We start from the raw sequence: 22,594 nt of genomic DNA on the forward strand, positions 1-22,594 counted from the left end.
CTACTTAGAGTCAAAATGATTTAAAATTTTCCACCATGACTATAAATTATCAGTCACTAAAATTTTTATCATTCCCTGAATTACACCAAAGATCCAGGAGCAAATAATACAGCAAGCCTGGAGTAGGGTGAGTTGTGCTGGAAATTGCCCCGCAGTGTGGCAAAGCAGACAGACAGAATGTTTTCAAAGCATTTCACTAGGGACATGAATGTGGGTGTGGAAATACTATTTATAACTCTGAATTTGGGGATTTTTTTTTTCAGTAGTGAGATTTCAGTGTTAAATAAGGATAAATTTCATTAATTCAGAAAGCCCTAATATGAAATTTAATTGAAAGAACAGCTAGTTTGTGAGATAATCAAAGGAAAAACAAGGTTCGCAGGGACTATTTGTACAATTTCAGTGGCAGAGAGGTACAAAAGGGCAGGAGCTGGGTTTGAAGTCTCAGGGCTTGGGCAGGACTGAATCAAGGTTCTGTGGGGCTTGAAGCTTATATAAGTTTGGGGAATCCACTTTAAAAAAAAAGGAATACAAGATTCCAAATGTAAAATTAAGTATGGAAGTGAATATTTATTTAGAATGAGAAAATTACTATATAAATAATTGTAACAAATAATAATACATTTGTTTTATAATTGTCATTATAACAAATTTTCAAAGGCTGAGAAATGCCACAGACATCCAAAATCCAGAAAAATACTTCTGACATACCTGACATAGTTCTATAAACTAACTTTCTTGAATTTGTGTTAAAATGGCTATCATCAAAAAGTCTACAAATAATAAATGATAGAGAAGGTGTGGAGAAAAGGAGAAAAGGGTATCTTCTTACACTGTGGAGAAAAGGGAACCTTCTTACACTGTAGGTGAGAATGTAAATTGGTGCAGTCACTATGGAGAACAGTATGGAGGTTCCATAAAAAACTAAAAATAGAGTCACAATATGATCCTGCAATCCCACTCCTGGGCATATATCCAGAGAAGACTCTAATTTGAAAAGATACGTGCATCCCAATGTTCATAGAAGCACTATTTACAAATAATCTAAATGTCCACTGACAGATGAATGGATAAAGAAGATGCGATGTGTGTATATATATACATATACATATACATACACACACGCACACACACACACACACACACACAATGGAGTAATACTCTACCATAAAAAAGAATGAAATAATGCCATTTGCAGCAACATGGAAGGACCTAGAGATTATCATACTAAGTGAAATAAGTCAAAGACAAATATCATATGATATTGCTTATATGTGCAACCTGAAAATGCAAATTAACTTATTACAAAATAGAAATAGAGCCACAGATATAGAAAACAAACTTATGGTTACCAAAGGAGAAAGGATGGGATGGATGAATTAGGAGTTTGGGATTAATACGTACACACCACTAAAATAGATAACCAGCAAGGACCTGCTGTATAGCACAGGGAACTATATTCAATATTTTGTCATAACCTATAAGGAAAAAGAATCTGAAAAAGAACATATATACTAAGTATATAGATAAGAATAGACATATGTGTGTGTGTGTATACACACACCGAATCACTGTGCTGCACCCCTGAAACTAACGCAACATTGTAAGTCAGCTGTGTGTGTGTGTGCTAAGTCGCTTCAGTCATGTCTGACCCTTTATGACCCTGTGGACTGTTGCCCGCCAGGCTCCTCTGTCCATGGGATTCTCCAGGCAAGAATACTGGAGTGGGTTTCCATCCCTTCCTCCAGGGGATCTTCCTGACCCAGGGACAGAACCCACATCTTTCATGCCTCCTGCATCGTCAGGCAGGTTCTTTAAAACTAGCGCCACCTTTCTATTATTAACAGTGTAGAAAGCTTTCTAATTATTTCACTGAGCTGCTGATGGTTTTGAGCGTCATTTCAAACGGATCCGCCAGACTTTGTGAGGCCAGGATGCCTTCTGTCTGCCACAACACAAGCTGAGGTGTTGCAAGGCAGAAAAGTTGCATGTACTCAGACACACTGCCTCTGGTTGTGATCTCCAGAGAGCAATTCTGATATATTCTGTTCCATGTAACTCCCATTGAAAAGAAGAAAAGCCTCCAACAGTTTTACAATTATATTCAATTGTAGTCACTGTATTATCAAGTATGTTTCTGATAGAAGAGAAGTTTAGTTTTGACCAGGAATTAATGAGAGAAATAAATCAGCAGTTTAAAATTTGTCATGCCTGATGACTGAAAGTATTTTCCAGAGGTAAGTATCAATCATTGTTTCTCCTCTGCACCTCACTTACTTCTGAGATCAGCTACACAGCAGAGTCTTTGGTCCATTATCTGGGTATTAAGTGGACTACAGAGTAACAAACTACATACAGAAGTGACCACGAACTATCCCACTATCCCCAAACTAAGTGCACCCCCCTTAACTCGATTCCAGATAACCCCCTGCCATTCTATCACGGCCTGAAACAAGGGGAAGAAGGACGGACAGCAAGTTGCCTTAGTGGTCCTTGGACCACTGCTGGTGAAATATTTTCCCTTTGCACATTTCACCCAAGCAGATGAGAACATATTGCAATGGTGCCCTGCAGGGGGACTGAAACTTAAGCCTGTCCAACTTCCACGTCAGTCTGCCTCTGACCAGAGTCAGGTCACTGCTCTGCCACTAAGCCCATGGCTCTGGAAAAACCTTAATTTGTCTCAACTTCAGTTTCCCCTCTGTCAGATGATGCTGCCGCTAACAGTAAGTATTTCATGGGTTGTTGTGAGCTCTGAATGAGTTAACTCACGGAAAGTGTTACCGTAATACTCAGCGCACCGTAAGTATGTAATAAACATTAGCTCTCAGCATTAAGTAAAGGGTAAAATACTGCAGGGCACCATATAAGATAATGGGCTTTCCAGGTGGCACTAGTGGTAAAGAACCCACCTGCCAATGCTGGAGATGCTAAGAGACGTGATTCCACCCCTGGAAGATCCCCTGGAGGAGGGCATGGCAACCCAATCCAGTATTCTTGCCTGGAGAATCCTATGGACAGAGGAGCCTGGAGGGCTGTGGTCCATAGGGTTTCAAAGACTCGGACATGACTGAAGTGACTTAGCATGCAAGCATATAAGATAATAAATGTGTGCTTAGAAAACTTATTCATATATCAACAATAAAGACAGTAAGCAGACACAACACCATATATTAATTTTAAATGATTTCTCTAAGGATAGCAATAGCATCACCCTAAATCACCATGTGTATTTGAAAACAATGAAGCTATTTTTAAAAAATACATTTGGGAGATTTAATTTGTACAAAACAAATGCCTCTTCTTCCCATCTCATTGTCGTTGAACTGGAGGATGGGTGATTTGTTCCACTACAATATTACGGGGACAAGAAGGATGTTGCTTTTCTGGTATGAATTATTCTAAGTGATGTGTTATATTTCCTTTCCTAGGAAGCATATAAAGAATTCCATTCCCAGAAATCAAGGTTTCAAAACATCTTCAGAAGCAAAGAAAACAAAACGGAAAACAAACTTTAACAATGATTTCATTCATAGGAAACTTCTCATTGCTAATAACATCAAGGAAGAGTATAAACCTTTCAGACTACACACATTCTTCATTTTACCTTCAAAATCTAGTTATTCAATAAAGTATACATAGAATTACTGTACAGATTTTCTAAGTGAAAAAGCATAAGCTATTTTAAAGCCCAGTTTGACATAGAGGCCCCTATAAAACCAAATATGTGACCTTTCAAAGTCATAAGTTAATATGCTGGAAGATGCTCCAGACAGCAAGGATCAGAATAAATTGAGAAGAAAGAAATATTTTCTGCCAGTAGCAAGCATCAAGAGTGCCAAATGTAGGGGACATAGGGAAGCTTTTCAAAAACAGAAAAGATCTTTGTGGAATCATACATCTACTTAAAGCAAACCAGATGATAATCATCACTTATTAGAGATTAAATTTTGAACCATCTTAAATTTGAACACGTGAATTTGAATGGCTCAAGTCCCTTCTCACAGTCCCCATAAATGTGCCTCTCTCTTCTGAAATAAATAAATCATTGCTCTCTGCTCTGCTGTTTGGCTTCATAATATCAACTCACTTCATGGTTGCACTGTATGGAAGGCGGAAGAAACATCATTGACTTAAGAAGCTAGATCTTAAGGGGTGACAGGCAGCACTTGTGAGGACTCAGGTATGAGACAGAAAAATCCTGGCAGTTATCTTATTTTTCATGAAGAAACCAGAGCTGAGCTTTGCCAAGCAGACAGCTATGAGCTCACCGGTCTGAAATAATTACTCATTGAGACTTTTCCCCAGGACAGAACTAATGGGTTTATGCAGAAAACATAACTCGAATATTGATTTACAGAGTTTTTTCTTTTTAAATCAGTAATCAGTAGCCTTTGCCTGTAGTTAAGCCTAACAAAGTTCTCGGGTACACTGACTGATAAAGTAGGAAATTAAAAAGGAAATCAATGTTCAACTAAAACAAATTGTTTTAAACTCACATTCTTTATGTCTAGTGGTCTCGTTTCTGTTTTAGGAGATGAAGAAATCAAAGCCTCAAACAACTGAAATGGATGAAAGCATTTTTAAGGAGTTGAATATTCCAGAACTGCAACTCGGAAATTAAGCACAAACTGAAGCACACCCAAAACAAATTGCTCTGTTTAGCCTAGAGCTGACCTGAGCAATGTTCTTTGTAATCAAGGCAAGATGTGCTGTGATGTTAACAGAGGGGCCAAGGACATCAAAAGTGGATTGTATTCAAATGATTTCCGTATCTTTACGGAGCAGAATATAAACACCGATCTGCAGTCTTTCAAAATTGTGTTTCATGCCTCAAGAAAACAAGTTCAAGTACTGCGAAGAGTGTGTGTGCATGCGCTCAGTCACTCAGTCATGTCCAACTCTGCGGCCCATGGAATACAGCCTGCCAGGCTTCTCAGTCCCGGGATTTTCCAGGCAAGAATACTGGAGTGGGTTGCCATTCAAAGTGTATGTACCTAAAATTCAGTAAGGCATGCTCTGAAGCATCCTTTCTTCTTTTTTAAGATGTAATTATTTATTTGGCTATGGTGGGTCTTTATTGCTGCATGCAGGCTTTCTCTAGTTGCAGGGGTCAGGGACCACTCTCCAGTTGCGGTGCTCGGGCTGTAGAGCGCAGTTTCAGTAGTTCTGGGGCACGGGCTTAGCTGCTCCACAGCATGTGGGATCTTCCCAGACCAGGGATTGAACCTGTGTCTCCTGCACTGACAGGTGGATTCTTAACCACTGGACCACCAGGGAAGCCCAGCACTTTCTTTCAACACTCCTACTCTGTGGTTTAAATAAGAGATCTATGCAGAACCAACAATGTCCAGCATTCTCTTGTTTTTTAGATTCTTTGCTGGATGTGTAGAATGTCTTCACTTCTTATTTGGGTTTTATGTTGTGTTTAGTTTTATTATGTCATTTTAAAACAAAGCACTTTTTAAGAATACTGCCCCCTGAATCCTATCAGTAATGGCATTGCCATTGATGACAATACAGAAAGATGCAAAAAAGTCTTTTGAGAACATTTCACTGTGTAATCAAGTTGTGTACATGCGGTGCATGCTAAGTCACTTCAGTCGTGTCTGACTCTGTGTGGCCCTATGGACTGTAGCCCACCAGGCTCCTTTGTCGGCGGAATTCTCCAGGCAAGAATATTGGAGTGGGTTGCCATGCCCTCCTCCAGGGGATCTTCCCAACCCAGGGATCGAACCCACATCTCCTGTGGCTCCTGCACTGCAGGCGGATTCTTTACCACCCACCCACCGGGGAAGCTCAATCAGGATGTAGGGGGTGCTAAAGTAGCGAATTTGCTGACATAATACTCAAAGGTTAACGACACATACTTATTTCCCAACTGGCGAGGGTTTAACTGTATGTCACAGAGGTTGATACACACATGGTTGGATAGCATGAACATGAACTTGGGCAAACTCCAGGAGATAGTGAGGGACAGTGAGGCCTGGCATGTCACAGTCCATATGGTCGCAAAGAGTCGGACATGATTTAGAGACTGAAGAACATATAGGTGTTGTTATACTATTGTTGGGGACTTCCCTGGTGGCTCAGACTGTAAAAGCATCTGCCTACAATGCAGGAGACCTAGGTTCGATCCCTGGGTCGGGAAGATGCCCTGGAGAAGGAAATGGCAACCCACTCCAGTATTCTTGCCTGGGAAATCCCATGGACAGAGGAGCCTGGTGGGTCCATGGGGTGGCAAAGTACTATTGTTATACTATTGTGGATGATACTGAAAACTGACCATATTTTTCCCCAAAAGAAGAATGGAATGCTGGTTAGACAGCTAATCTGACAAATGTCCAAAACAGATCAACCGATCAACCTTCTTTTCCTCCAACAAGCATAACCTTTCACTGATTTAGGAACCTGATTGGCTCCCCTTTTCTTCTCCAGTCCTACCCTCCCTTGATAAGGTGGTTCATTCTCATATTCAGGGCTTGGCTCAAATAGCACCCCCTCAAAAAGCCCCTCTCTGACCACCTCATATATGAAGCACTCTCCTGCCCAATGACTTCATCCATACCCTAATATTCTGTTTTGCTTTCTCCTTAACACATCTTTTCAAAGCATCTGGTTTGTTGTTGTTTATCATTGCTCTCCCCTAGTATAGGCTCCATGGACACAGGGTCTATTTCTGCACACAGAGCATCTCAAAAAATGACAAAGCTGATGTTCTTAGACTTGTAGGTCAGGTGTTTAGGACATTTGCACTTGGAATTTATCATGGTCTTATAAACAGATGTCACCCAAAAGCTGGACTGGGCTGAAAAATTGACTACCTGGAGGATCCTTCACATGGCAGCACGCCTTAATTCCTCTCCACGTGGATCTCTCCTTGGGACCACTTTAATGTCCTCATGGCACAGGGGCAGCCCTCAGGGCAAGCAATCCACATGACAATAGCAAAAATTGCAACGCCTTTTATGATCTGACCTCTAAAGTCACATACTCACACTTCCACCATTCCACTGGCCATGGGAGACAGCATGGGAGGAGGCTGGTGTCAACCACAAACTGGCACTTGACAAGAGCATCTGCCAGCGACTGAGCGACAAAAACTCGGGCATTTGCCATCTGCCTCTGCAGAGACTGAACCCTGTTCTGCTGCAGCTGACAAACTTCATCACCTGCTGAGGGGAATTCAGTGTAGAGAATGAGGCACTCTGTGCTCCAGGGAAACTGGTGGGACAGGTCTGTATACAGTTAGATATTTTCTGGATTCATGACCCTAATGCTTGCATCCCTTCATAATTAGAAAAGCTCCTTGTGACTAGTAGAAAACCTTCAGTAAAGTAAGTGCTTGATTGCACTGAACTCCCCCTTCACCAAAATCTTATATATTGACCTTGCCCCACTACCTCTTTGGAGCAGTGTCTCAGAGCTATCTGAGATGCTGTTTCCTGGGCTGCAGTCCTCATTTTGCCTCCAAATAAAACGTCACTCGCAACTCACACATGGTATATCTTTTTATTAGACACTGGAAAGTAGTGAGCGCCAGGAATGAGGCATGGATCATGGGGAATCACCATGGAGGTCGGTCACCACACTGCTGGTTACAGTCAGTTCACTATTGAAACAGCAGGCCTTTAAGGTAAGGCAAGCACATATCCATCCATCTCATATTTGTACATATGACTTCAATATTTGTGTGTGTGTGTGCCTGCTCAGTCGTGACCCCATGGAGTGTAGCCCACCAAGTTCCTCCATCCATGGGATTTTCCAGGCAAGAACAATGGAGTGGGTTGCCATTTCCTTTTCCAGGGGATCTTCCCAACCCAGGGAGAGAACCTGCATTTCCTTGTCTTCCTGCACTGGCAGCGGATTCCTTACTTAAAACACTTTAAAAGAAATAAAATTTTCTACTTTTCTATGGAGCCTGGAAAAAATACTTGAATTTCTTCCTAGTGAAAGAATTAGATGTAAAGAATCATAAAATGACTACTGTTGTCTCTTTCATTTTCCGTTTAACAATAGGTTGCTGGTTCTGTTTTAGTATCTACTTAGCTGGGGATGTGCAGCACTCACGCTCTTTGAAGTGTAGAAGTGAGATTAAAGGCTAAGTTCAAACTGAACCGGGAGTTCACACAGTATTTGAAGCAGGTCCCCAGACAGGATCTGCAGCCCATGTGTCTTTTGAGACAATGATATATGCAATTCTTACACCAAAAATTACCTCACTTGTTACCAGTTGATTTTTCAGGGGTCTGGAAACCACAGTATATTATTTTACCACCCAGGGTGAAATTAACAACAGACTATAGCCATGTGTAACCTTGATCTTCTCAGGGATCAAGGCCAAGGAAGGTAAATATAGTTGTGTGTGTGTTTTTTTTTTATCTTGCTGAAAACAAGAATTACCTGTCTGGATTTTTAAAATTCATAATAATTTTTCACAAGGTGATGTGAAGAATAGCTTCTCCTAATTATTTCAGATAAGACTCTTGCATTTTTAATATTGCTAATTCTATATGAATAAACTGATCAATCAATAAATTAACCAAAACTACCTCAAAAAATGCTACTTAAAAAAAAAAAATGAAAAGCAAAGGATTGGGAAAGAGAAAATGGAGCCAAATCCATGATGTTAATAAGAGTAGTGAGTAAAAGTAGCAAGATTTAACTAGAATGAGAACCCCAAAAATCTGCTATGGAGAAATGATTTCAGAAGGTAAAACATAGACGATGTTTTTTTTCATCAGTAAAAGTAGCAAGATTTAACTAGAATGAGAACCCCAAAAATCTGCTATGGAGAAATGATTTCAGAAGGTAAAACAAAGACGATGTTTTTTTCATCTGCTGTCCCTTTTGACATCCAAAAGATAGAGCATTCTTTTGAGAGAGACTATTTGCTTTCTAGCTCAAAGTTATAGAATGTCACTGCGACTTGTTATCTAAAACTTGACAGCTGATACACAGATTCGGGGGTGGGAGTAGTCACTCAGTTGTGTCCAACTCTTTGCAACCCCATGGACTGTAGCCCACTAGGCTCCCCTGTCCATGGAATTCTCCAGGCAAGAATACTAGAGTGAGTTGTCATTCCCTTCTCCAGGGGATCTTCCCGACCCAGGGATCAAATCCGGGTCTCCTAAATTGCAGGCAGATTCTTTACCATCTGAGCCACAAAACCACACAAATTAGGGGAAGCCACACCAAATGTCAGATACCCAGTTACAGAGAAGAGAGGAAAAACTTCAAACTCCACTTCACTTCAGGGCAGAAACTGACCCTTAAGTCACATTTACTTCATATTAGAAGAAAAACTCACTAGCACATTTTATGCTACCATGTATGGACCCCAGTGTAACAAAGGCATCCTAGAAAATTCTTTCTCCAGAAACTCAAAACAGCTGGTGCTAGATGGTTGAGAATGCAGGCAGCTAGCTAAAAGCTTGAGAGTATCAGCGGAGTAGCCAAGATCAGAGAGCTAAGAGAGGCAGCCAGAGAGCAGGGCTTTCTCAAGATCATTCCGGTTCAGCAGATGGACTCCTTTTTTACTCAGTTCAAAAAAGGAAGAGTTTCATTTTAGACTGAATCCCAGGAATGTAAGTCCAAGAGTCACCAATGAGAGTTCTCTCTGGAAAAGAAAACTGTTGCCTTCCTGATTTGATCTTTCTACAGCCCAGGCATGAAAAACCAACCTCTGCTTCTGTGTTAAAGCATTGGCAAGGGCAGTCACAGCTCCAACCAGCTCCACGTTACAAGGACCTTTCACAGGCACTCATGCCTCTGGTCTCTGGAGGTGTCATCAGAGACCAATCTTCAGCATCTCCACAATAAATGACACCGCTGTGAAGTAAAGCCTCTCTCTGGGGAGGCGCTGTCACTTCAGTGCAATAGCCCATTAGCCTGGGGACACTTGCCTTCTACTGCCAGGTTCTGCTAACCCCAAAGCGCACACACAAGCTAATTCCCTTACACGGTAGACCGAGCAAAAGACACAGCCCTACACACTGACCGGCGGCTTCTGCAAAGAACAAACATGTATATTGTTTCCCATCACAATGGCAAATGCCAAACTCCTACTTCTGCCTTTTCAAAGGAAAAAAAAAAAAAAAAGGGTGAGGGGGAAGGAGGACATCTTCTAAGGAAAACCTGCACTTACTTGTTTTGCACGCATGAGGAAAGTCAGTATACACACTCATGCCACAACTATTTCACCCCAGATGTCCACGGCAATGGTTTCCCCAGCTTTCAGATCTGGAACTATCTCTTCTGACATAATTCTCTGGGTTCTTTTTCTTCTCAGCACAGCCCTTCTTTCAGCTCTTGTTGTTCATGAAAGAGATGGCATTTTCTTTCAGGATAAAGGTTATACTAGTCAAGGTTCTCCAGGGAAATGGAATCAACAGATAGCTGGAGAGTCAGAGAGAGAAAGAAGTGGGGGGTAGGGGGAGACAAAATACATATAATATGTACCTCTATATAATATATTTACTATATAATATATTTACTGTTGTGGGGGGGGATATTTTAAGGAACTGGCTCATGCTGTCATGGATATTGGCAAGTTCAAAATTTGTAGGGTAGGCCAGCAGGCTGGAGACTCAGGGAAGAGCCAGTGTTGCAGTTCAGGTCCAGAGGCAATCTGATGGCACATTTCCTTCTTGCTGGAGGAGGTCAGTCTTTTGTGTTGTTCATGCCTTCAACTGATGAAATGAGGCCCACCAACATTATGGAAGGCTTTACTCGAAGGCCACTGATTTAAATATAAATCTCAGCTAAAAACACCCTCAAGAAACATCCAGAATAATGCCTGATCACATATCCAGGCACCACTGACACATAAAATTAACCATCCCAAAGGGCAAAAAATATTTATAATTTGTTATAGATACGAACCATCAGTCTATTCAGCAATGATATGAGACAAGGCTAAGTCAAAAGTACTGAAAAGTTATATCTAAGTACAAATTTTTTTAAAGGCCCAAAAAGCATCTTAAATAATGTGGTGACAGACTAAGTTGTTTTATTTTTCATGGTATCAGTTGGGGAACTACAAATTCATAGCATGCTGTGGCTAGAACGGTCTTTAAAAACCAGCCTACCTGGCACTGGGCATAGATGAAGAGACCAAGGCAAGGTGGAGAATTCAATAAAATCTGAGAATGGGGTGGTGCATGGCATAGTTGATGCAAAAGTGCAAACAGCTAAGAAACCAGATAAAACTCACACTGGAATGCCTTATGTGGAATGTTTCTGAGATCAAAATCACACTCCACTGTCTAAATATACAACTTCTGGGCAACACCAAGATAGAGAGAGAAAGACAGCTGAGCAGGGTGCAGGATGATTGGACCAAGCTGATCTGTTATCAAAAGCGGCCTCTGTGTATCCAAAAGACAGGCCATCCAGGCACGGATAACTAAGAGTTCAGTTACTGCCTTTATTTTGATAAGCTCCATGGGAAAATGAGGCTTTGGCCACCACCATGCCAACATCAGCAAAGACTGGCTAGTGGATCTGTGGTTTCTATGCTTCCCAGAGGGACCCTTAATAATCTGTCTCTCATGGGGTGGGGGTGGGGGTGAGATTCAGCAAATATTAGTGAGTTACTCTCCTTTCCTCCTCAGATAGATGCCAGCAGTGGGTCCCTTTAGTTGACGAGCATTTGCACAGGCCTTGAAAACAAATTATTAAGATTCAGCACCATTATCAAAGGGGCCTTGGCAGAACCTAATCTCTGCGAGACAGCAAACTGGCCCAGAAGTGGGGCAGTGACCTTCAGTCACCTGCTGGCCTTGCTGCAATCTGATGCCTAAGAAACGGGGATTCAGTGCATCTTTGATGCCCAGTCAAGGCTTTGAAGCTGTGTCAAGACCGCAGGACAAAGGCAGCACTGTTTATGCAAATCTAGAAACAAAAGAAGCTAGACTCCAGAGCCATTAAAAGTAACATCAGAAATGCAATACCCAGGGGTGATTAGAGGCCCTGCACCAGTGTGAAACAGAATGCCTGAAAGTGAGGCTGGGCAGCACACCAAAACACACACTGGGAAGGAATCCTGAGTGGCCGCAGCCTGCCTGAATGTGCTTGAGGCCTTGGTGCCCGCAGTTCCTTAGCCAAGGGGCAGCCTCTGTGTGCCGCAGGAAGGAAGCCGGGCCACCACCGCTCCCCACCTGGGGCATGCAGGCCCGTCCTGAGAAGTTCCAACGTGTGCTCTCAAGGCCAGCCCTCTTGCTGCCACGTCCCCTTGGCAGTTCAGTCATCATGTGGCACAGGCCTTCTGCAGGAGACAACACTTTCAGGGAACACCTTTGGGCACTGTACCCAACAGGGTGAACACCGGTGGTAAAGAACCCGCCTGCCAATGCAGGAGACGTAAGAGGCGACGGCTCAGTCCCTGGGTCAGGGAGATCCCCTGGAAGAGGACACGGCAATTCACTCCAGTATTCTTGCCTGGATGATCTCAGGGACAGAGGATCTTGGCGGGGCTATAGTCCACAGGATGGCAAAGAGTTGGACACAACTGAAGCAACTTTCACACACACAACAGTGTGAAATAAAAATGAGCTTCTAAGAAAACTTAAGACCTTTTTTTTTAGGCCACCCCCCAAAAGATCTAAAATTCAGCTGAGGGTCCAGGAAACATCAATCGTGCAGTGTCACATTTCATGAAAATTCTTTAGATTTTGTTACTTCCATGAAGGGGCTTCCCAGGTGGCTCAGTAATAAAGAATACATCTGCCAATGCAGGAGACGAAAGAGACACAGGTTCGATCCCTGGGTCGGGAAGATCCCCGGGAGGAGGGCATGGCAACCCACTCCAGTATTCTTCCCTGGAGAAACCCATGAACAGAGGAGCCTGTTGGGCTACATTCCATAGAGTCACAAAGAGTCAGACACAACTGAGTGACTGAGCACTTCCATGAAGGGACTACTGATGTCAGATCAGGAAGGGATCCCGGAGAACAACTGTCTCATCCAGGGATTCTTACATTTGGCCACACAGTCCCATCCTCTGGGAAGTTTTCAAAATATGTCACTTGCCCTGATCCTATTGCAGAGATTTAGACCTAACTGATGCCTAGGTGGGGCCTAGGTATCAGTATTTTTTTTCTATATTTTAATCAAATGATTCTAATAAGCAGCCACATTTTAAAGCCACAGTTCTGGCACCTCTCTCTTTTGTTACGGAGGAGAAACTGAGGTCCAGAGAGAATAAGGGCTTGTTCAAAGTGACACAAGTGAACAGCACCTCCCTGTCCACTCACAGAAGTGAAGTGAAAGTCGCTCAGTCGTGTCCGACTCTTTGCAGCCCCATGGACTACACAGTCCATGGAAGTCTCCAGGCCAGGATACTGGAGTGGGTAGCCGTTCCCTTCTTCAGGGGATCTTCCCAACTCAGGGATGGAGCCCAGGCCTTCCACATTGCAGGCAGATTCTTTACAAGCTGAGCCACCAAGGAAACCCACAAGGCAACATAAATTAGAAAACGAGGACATTTGCACACTGCAGGGGGCAGGGGAAATGGACGAGGCTGCTTTGGGCTGGAGGCCGCGGTCCTGGAGACCCCCAGTGCACTTGGCCTCACCTTCCTTCGCAGGTGATCATGATCTTCTTGGCGGGAGACACTGAGCTGTGGAATGCAGCTCACATTTCAGAGAAGGGGAAGGACTTGGAAAGAAAATGGGACACATACACTTGAAGACATTTACAGTGTTACCTAAAGGACACGATAAAACAAGGGTGTAAACACTATGAGACTTAGCAACTGAGTTGTGATCGTCCCCAGAGAGGGCTGCCTGTGGGTGAGGTTGTAATACGCTACTATACCAAGCCTGAACATACCATTGTGCAGCAGTGACAAACTCAGAAAAACCTTTGGTACAGTGGACTCGAATAGCATGAATCTCCAAAAAGCTCTATTTTGGTTTCATAACCAGTGCAGACACCAGGTTAGGGACTTGGTAATATCATAATATTAAGGCTGAACTTCAACTCAACTGGGCTTCCCTGGTGGCTCAGGCGGTAAAGAAGTTGCCTGCAATGCAGGTGATCTGGGTTCAGTCTCTGGGTCGGGAAGATTCCCTGGAGAAGGGTGTGGCAATCCACTTCAGCATTCTTGCCTGGGAAATCCCATGGACAGAGGAAACTTTTAGGCTATAGTCCACGGGGTTGCAAAGAGTCGGACACAACTAGAGGACTAACACTTTTCACTTTTCAACTAAGCTTATTTAATAGACTGTTTATTCTTTTCACACATGACAGGAGGAGTTTTAATGGCATGCCAAAGAGAAAATCAAAGGTAAGAAAATTAAATACCAGCACAAAAGAAACAAGATAAGGGCATATGGATCCTGAAGTGGGTCACATGATTACCACTCAGTAGAAAGAAATGCACTGGTTTGATTTCCCTCTAGACTATTAAGAGATGTTCATCAGTAGATAGCTTTTCTTCTATAAACCTAAATACTTCATGAGCTCATGATGTGAGATAACTGAGCAAATAAGAGGGTTGGAGGGAGTGTCATTTTACATCAAGCCCCAATGCAAGGCTCTTCATATAATGGGCAATCTGAGGCACTCCCTTAAATTAAAAAAATTTTTTTTAAATAGCCACTATTGGAAGGAGGGAGGACATATTTGCTTGACTCCATAAAAAATACAGATGATGCTGCCTGGCAGAGCCTCTTCTTCATAATCTTGTACATTACAATTTCTCTTAATAAGAAAGCCCCTTGGCCGTCTTGATTGCTTAAGCATCTGGAACCTGGGGTTTAGAAGATTCCAGCGAGTGCCAACTTTCCAAGCTTTGAAAATCCCAGGGCCTGTACTTTGGATGCATATACAGTCCCTCCATGAGGGCCCCCTATTCTTCACAGGGCCTTCTAGGCACTCATCTCCCACAGTTCCCAGACCCAAAGGTGCATATAAATTACTCGTGCACATGTTTAAGATATAGGTTCCAGGCCTGAGGCTGGGAAAGATTGAGGGCAAGAGGAGAAGGGGGTAACAGAGGATGAGATGGTTGGATGGCATCACTGACTCAATGGACATGAGTTTGAGCAAGCTCCAGGAGCTTGTGAAGGACAGGTGTGCTGCAGTTTATGAAATCGAAAAGAGTTGGACGCAACTTGGCGACTGAACACAGCGTCTAACAAGATTGAGGAAAGGCAGAGGGGAGACTTGAGATTTTCTAAAATATTTTAGCATCCTGGCTGTTCTGAGCCTTACAGGCCAACTCTACAAAATCTATCTGAAATGCAAGACACGGTCTGACTGTCTGAATGCCCTTCCACCCCACCTGCTTCCAGCAGAGGGAATGCAGCCCTGGAAGAACTGCATATAAGCTTACTGTTTGGTGGTGCGGCGATGACATGAAAAATCCTGATTCCACTTGGCAGCAACTTTCCACTATCTTGGCGGGTCTCAGCCATAATCACTGTGGTGTGTGGAGCTTGGACAAATTATGGGGCTGGCTGGAAACCAAGAGACGAAAAAGCAGTCCAGCAGTCCAGCAAGGGACTCTGTGTTGGAAATGCCATGGCTCCAAATGTCCATGACCATATTTCTCACGGATAGCCCAGAAATTTAAGTTCCACTGTTGGAAATTGTTGGAAACCCTGCCTTTCCCAAGACCCTGAAAAGTGGCAATTTCTCACCCAATATGACTTTTAGGGAGAATGTCAATCAACACACAACCACACATTCCTCTTTCTCACAGAATCATTTCTTCCCCTGTAAGAACAGGAAAGTTGGACATGGTTCACTGCCCTCCCCACCTCCAAAATGTATACAATTGCTCTCAGAAAGCAAAGCAACTGGACAGTAAGAGTTCTATTCTTTACTGTTTAAAATGTAGGCACTTTGGGCTACCTCCATGGTTTTCCTGGGCTTGACAGCTAACTTAGTCTCTCTGGGCTGCTCTAACTAAATACTACAGACTGGGTAGCTCATATACAACAGACATTTATTTCTCATAGTTCTGGAAGCTGGACGTTCAAGATGAGGACGGCAGCATGGTCAGGTTCTGGTGAAGGTCGTCTTCAGGGCTGTAGACTTCCTGTGGCGTCCTCATGTGGTGGAAGAGAGGAGGGAGCTCTCTGGAGACCCTGTATGACAGCACTAATCCCATTCTTGCTTCACCCCCCATAACTGAAGCACCCCCCAAAAATCCCTACCACCTAACACAGTCATCTCTAGGGGTTAGGGTTTCAACATATGAACTTTGTGGTCCATCCGGGAGTTGGTGATGGACAGGGAGGCCTGGCATGCTGTGATTCATGGAGTCGCAAAGAGTCGGACATGACTGAGTGACTGAACTGAACTGAACTGAACAGATGTTCAGATCATGGCAACAGCCAAAATGGGGAAAACTCCATTTAAGGAACTTCCTCTCTCTAGCCTGATATGTCCCTCAATAGACTTTGAAATAATCCAACCTAGGAGGTGAGAAGAATGCTTCCAACATAGCCCATTCATCCCTTAAACTAAGTACTCAGGAGACTGCTTCATCAGGGCAGCCTGCCCCCCACCCCCGGCCACAGCCTTCTGCCGTCTTCTTAGGGGTGTGCAGCCTAGGATCATTACTTATGCTATCATTTATATTTTTTGAAGTGTACATCTTCTAAGTGGTTTTGAAACATTAATCAAAAATGTTGGGGCAAAGGAGATTACTTTGCGTTATGTTTGCCGAGGAACAAAATCTCATCAGCTAACCCAGTTAAGTCAGGGGGGAGGCATCAGCTTGCTGAACCTGACAAACAACTAAAATAATTACAATTACTGCCTCACTTAAATGAGATGTGTTATAAAATCACAAATTTAGCCTTGGCAGGATGTCGTGAAGCCATTATGGGAAGTCTGAGTCTGACAGGATTTCTGTACAGTGCTCCTAGAGAGGAAAAGAAATGCCCTCCAGCCAAATCTAAGGTTTAATTCATGCAAGAGACTTGGCTAATATCACCGACCACAAATGCTCTGTTTTCATGGCTCTGAATGGCAGCAAGTTCCAGGGAATTAATTACAGCCACTCCTATTTATATTCTGCATGGCTTTTCAATTACCACCTATAATTTTTTTTTTACCTTTATGAACATTCACACACAGCATTCCAACCATGGGAATGGAGAGCCGAGGGAAAAGTAATGCAATTCTGATCATTTCACCGCTAGGTCACTCGCTGGCAGCTTGCCAAGCCTTCTGGCTCTAGAAAGCACTCACTACTTGAGCCCTAGGGATCCTGAGAAGCCTGAGCAGAGAGCAGCGGTCACCCCCCAATTGCCTACAGGGGTCAGGCAAACCACATTCGAGAGTCGGACAGCAGGAGCCAATCGCAAGTGCATACAGCGTGGGCCTGATGGCAACATGACTGCCTGGACAAAGTCCAGGGGACAGGGGCTAGCCAGCCCCACAGTTGTTGCTGTGTACAATTTTCAGGGGGATTCTCCAGTGGTCCCGTGGTTAGGACTCTGCAATTCCACTGCAGGGGGCACAGGTTTGAACCCTGGTCAGGGAACTAGGATCCTGCACGCCATGTGGTGCAGCCAGAAAAATAAAAATATAAAAAACAAATTTAAAAAGATAAAAGAGAAACAATCAGGAAAGAAAATGCTTGAAAAAATTAAGTGTTAGTCGCTCAAATGTGTCCGATTCTTGCAATCCAGTGGACTGTAGCCCACCAGGCTCCTCTGTCCGTGGGATTCCCCAGGCAAGAATACAGGAGTGGATTGCCATTTCCTTCTCCAGGGGATCTTCTCAACCCAGGGATTGAACCCGGGTCTCCCACATTTCAGGCAGATTCTTTACCATCTGAGCCACCTATGAGGACTCTAACAGATTTAACTTAAAAAAAAAAATCAGCAATTTGATATGCTGAGAACATGAATGCAATTAAATGAACAAGTCACTCCTTTGAGAATAAAAATGTCAAGACATATACAGTATACACATTTTATAAGTCCTGATGAATAATAGCCATGATTTAAACACTTACAGTGCAACCTCTTCATGGTAACTGGTAACCTCAGATGGCAACTGGTGAATAGAACTAACAACCGGGCTATGGGCTGATCATTTTCTCTCAAACTTTAACTCGACTGTATATTGTTACATGATTTGAAGAAATGTGCAGAACTGAGCCTTATAATAGTTCTACTATCCTCTCTAGATAAGCCTTATAATGGACCTACTATAGTGTGTCTTAGACTTGAAGACAGTGCCTCACAATCATAGGACCCATGAGGACATGTAAGTCCTGGGAAAAGGACTGAGGCACAACCAATAGCCTTTCTGATTACAAAGCTTTCATTGTTCATTCCTCTGACCACCAAGACAGTCAAGGGAGAGGGACACAGGGAGCGTGCTTATATACCTGGAGTCGCAAAGAAACTCAGCAATAGAATCATAGGGAGAACTGAGTTGAAGACAGATACGTGAAACCAAACTCTGCTTAGAAAAACTGCATGCTCCTTTAAACCAGGAGCAATACTGGTTATAAACCACTCAGCATTATAAAATACTCAACCACTGAGCAACAAAGGGTTTAAAAATCTAGAAATCTGTTATTGCACCCCAACACTTATTCATTATATAATATACTGGGGGAGCATCCCTTAACTATCCTGTGCTTTGGTTTCTGCACCTGTGGAAGTCAACTAATAAAACAGATCCAGGACAATTTAGGCATCATTTTAACTCTGTAAGCAATTTGTCTGAATTTGAGCAAAAGGATAGGTGACTTCAGTTTTTACCAAAGGAAACATGTAATTCTGAGGTCCAATTCTGTTTTGAAATTGTAGGATGGGAGAAGGATTCATAGTTTTCTCCAGCTATTTGGAAGAAAGTTGAGTTTATGTGTCAATCAAATCCAAGACCACTAATTAAAAAGGCTGAGAAGCTGACCCTCCGTCTTACCAAAAATGCTGCCATCACCATGCATATGAATAATGCTGTCATATTCATTTGTCACTAAAAATCCTTGATAAATTGTTCTGTTGCTAAATAGCCGAGATCCTGGGAAGTGACTTGTATATTTATGTCCAACACATATATTTCGTCTCGTTCTATTCCTATAAAATCTACCAACACAGAACAGAGTTTAGTAACTATAAAGTGCCTAAGCTAACTGATGAAATTAACAAGACAGCGGAAGGGAGCCACTGAGTCCTTGTGTCACTCAAGCAGAAGGGGCCATTCTTCTTTGAAAGAAACACTGGCATTCTTATCTTTCTAAGTTGGGTCAACTGACAGAAGCAAAAACTAGAACTAATTGGTCCTTTCTTGATCTTAAACAGACCTTCTGTACTCAGTCTGAGACATCAACTGCCTGAATCGCATCCTGGCTCCACCATGCACTAGTCTTGTGAGCCCAGACAAGTTTTTTAAATTCTCTGTGCCTCAGTCTCCTCCTGCCTAAAGTGAAGACAGTGATGACACTTCTCACCTGGGCTTGCTGTCAGGAGTAAATCAGTTATCATACCAAAGGGTTTAGAACAGCCCTTCCATAAATGTTCATTTCCATTATGCTGATAATTTTTGTTGTAAGGAAGGAAATAAATAGAGCTTGAACGTATTTTCTTCTTTAAATTTTTCATTTTAAAATTTTAAAGAGAAGAGAAAGGAAGAGAAATATAATGGCAATGAGACCTAAAGGAAAAGACATATAGGAAATAGCAACTACTATCTATTTAGTAGCATATGTGCAAAAAATTATATTACATTATCTCATTTGCTTGTTACAATAACTCTTTGCAAACATGCTAAATTGCTTAAATCAAGTCCGACTCTTTGTGACCCTATGAACAGTAGCCAGCCAGGTTCCTCCGTCCATGGGATTCTCCAGGCAAGAATACTGGAGTGGGTAGGCATTCCCTTCTCCAGGGGATCTTTCCAACCCAGGGACTGAACACTTGTTGCCTGCATCTCTGGCATTACCAGGTGGGTTCTTTACCACTAGTGCCACCAGGGAAGCCCAATAACTCTTTGAGGTATGTATAATTATTAGTCATTTCCAGATGAGGCAGCTAGGCTTAGAGCTGCACTGATGTGCCCATGAGCATACAGGAGATTTGAGCCCTAGTCTATCTGACTTTAATTTTCATACTCTCCCCTCCAAACTAAACTACCAGGCTTGGAGGACAAAGAGGGGAGGAGGCAAGGGTAAGGTGGGGAAAATAAAATAATGGATAGAAGTGGACTCCAGTACCATCTATGTTTTCAGCCATGAGCTGAAACTTCCATCTAGAAGTAAAACAAAAACACTTAATGTCAAGATGGTAATGATAAAATATGACATCATTCTCACTGCTGACGCAAACTAGCATTAGTAGTAGTTTGGAACATTTTATAAACCACACTTATATTTGTATATCAAGTTAAACATTCAACAAAATGCTACTGGTTGGGCATTAAAATGTAGATATAAATCCAAGCTAATCCCCAAACACTGCACAGATAAAACTGTGAAAACATCAGGCTCAGCACCCTGAACAAGTAGAGTTTGTCACTGTCAGTGTTCATGTCAACAGAAACATCTCTTTATTTAAAAGCCATATGATGGTTTCCAAGTTAGCATACATATTACTTTTCAAAAGTCTACCAAATGAAATGCCCAAATTGTTCTGTAATTACATGATGGTCACTGCCTTGTGACTGCACAGACTGTGAATCCCAACTGCCTTCCCACAGGGAGCAGCAGGCTCTCCAAAACACAAGCTAATGTATCTTTTGGGTCCAATGTCTTTCCTTGGGCCCAGCTCCATTTTTCATCATCATATTACTGGGCACTGTCCCCCTTAATCATAGGTTTGGGAAAGGGGGGATGAGGTCAGCCTTCCCTGTACTGCTAAGGCCACTATTCATGGCTCCACTGAATAGAAGAGAACCCACTCAAGTGCACTGCCGCAGGTCACAATGCCGACCAGTTCCCTTCATCTCAGCAGCACAGGTTTTAATTAGAACACAAGGATTATCTTAGTTCCTTATCACACAATTGTGATAGCTGAACGAAAACAGTTTGGTGGGGTTTTGAGATCAGACAGGTAAATAATGTGACAAGTTCTCCCTTTTGCTGGTACAAAGTATCTCTAAAATATAAACTTTCTTTAACTCAGTTGAATACAAATAAACTTGATGCTGAGATAACTGCACTCATCCTCTGAAGAGGTTTTCAGGTCAATTTTTTGGTACTCAGTGCAGATCTGGTCCAGAACTTTAGCTGAGGGAAAAACATCACACTACTGGGAAATCTGAATGTGATCATTGAACCAGGCTCTTAATTACTCATACAGGTAAGAAATCTCATCAGATACTCCTCCCGCCATTGTTAACGGTAAGCAGATGAAGAAGAGTGAGTCTGCATAGAGTTACTAAAATAAGATGAAATCGAAGCTGGCAACCCCGTCCCTACACTCAACATGGTTCTGTTTTATAAAGTTCTGGCCATTTTTGACACTGCCTATTTTTGACATCAGCATGTGTTGGCTCTGCAGAGTGGATACTAGTCAATTTGCCATCTCAGAATGTTGAGTAGAGTGTGGGACTGGAGTAAGTAAGTGGTAGAAGCACCTCAAAGCTGCAGCATCCTAAACCGAGTTACTGCCTCTCCTGGAGGGTTATAACCCATCACCTTCCCAGTCAAATAATCTTCTAGTGCTAGTCGTGAAGTCAGCAGCTCCAGAGTACAATGCAATGGGTTTGGAGATTTGCAAAACTTAGACCCCCCACTCACTTTATCTCCCCTGACAGGAAGCTCTGGTTAATGTCCCAGTGCCTTTTTCTGGAACCCTTCTTCCTTCCCAGGTTTTTTGTGGATTCCTATTTGTCCTTCAAAACTGAACTCAAACTGTCAACTATCCTAAAAAAACCAATCTTCCATGACCACACGACTGCCCTAATCTGATTTAGAACTCTTTTGTCACCCTTCCAGTAGCTACAAATGCCACTCAGATCACCTTACACGGCCGAGTTAAAAAAAAAACCAAAACATACTTATCTATGAGGAGCCACATCTTATTCAACCTTTTCCCGCCTGAACAGGGCGTAATGCCTGGTTCTCACAAAAGCAGGTGATTAGGAGCCCAAACTTACATGCTTGCACAACCTCTTTGTCCCTCAGTTTTCTCATCTGTAAAAAGGTATAATAATAAGACATGCCTGATGGGGTTATTGTGGAGATGAAACCAGAAAATGAATTGTAAAGTGCTTAGAAGAACTGTGAGCTCTTATTATTAAATATCTGTGAAATTAACAAGCCAATATAATCTTTACTAAGTTAGTTACTTTAGACACAATATCTTCTATGAAATGGAGATAATCTTATTTCTCCATAGGATGGTAGCAAACGTCAAAGGAGATAACACAGCTGGTACTTTGAAAGCTGTAAAGGACTACTTAAAAACTGGCATTTTATTATTTTTACTTAATAAATTATACAACACTCTAAGCCAGAACTCAAAGAAGAGTCTTCAGTGGCTGGCTAATGCAGGGGTTGCCCAAGGCCTTACCCAAGCTGTGGGTTTCTTCCCTAACTTTCCAACATTGACCATAAAGGTACAGTCCCATAAACCACGAACAAGGGTAAGGGAAAAGAGATCCCTAAGGTCTATGC

The 22,594-nt window shown here is 42.6% G+C and overlaps 1 protein-coding gene and 1 long non-coding RNA gene across 3 annotated transcripts in view; one reads left to right on the top strand and one right to left on the bottom strand.

Moving 5' to 3' along the window:
* COLGALT2 (collagen beta(1-O)galactosyltransferase 2) overlaps nt 1–22,594 on the bottom strand; it is a 121,194-nt gene that overhangs the window by 96,015 nt on the left and 2,585 nt on the right. The gene's annotated exons all lie outside the window — the stretch shown is intronic.
* LOC109570505 (uncharacterized) lies at nt 4,790–19,558 on the top strand. Of its 2 annotated transcripts, none has more exons than XR_011560912.1 (4): nt 4,790–4,989; nt 7,520–7,636; nt 14,254–14,290; nt 19,281–19,558. It is a non-coding gene; the product is annotated as an uncharacterized lncRNA (long non-coding RNA). The 2 variants fall into 2 exon arrangements; XR_002182484.2 differs by having other exon boundaries at nt 4,795–4,956.

The sequence above is a fragment of the Bos indicus genome, chromosome 16 (assembly GCF_029378745.1).
Source record: "Bos indicus isolate NIAB-ARS_2022 breed Sahiwal x Tharparkar chromosome 16, NIAB-ARS_B.indTharparkar_mat_pri_1.0, whole genome shotgun sequence".
NCBI classification, from domain to species: domain Eukaryota; kingdom Metazoa; phylum Chordata; class Mammalia; order Artiodactyla; family Bovidae; genus Bos; species Bos indicus.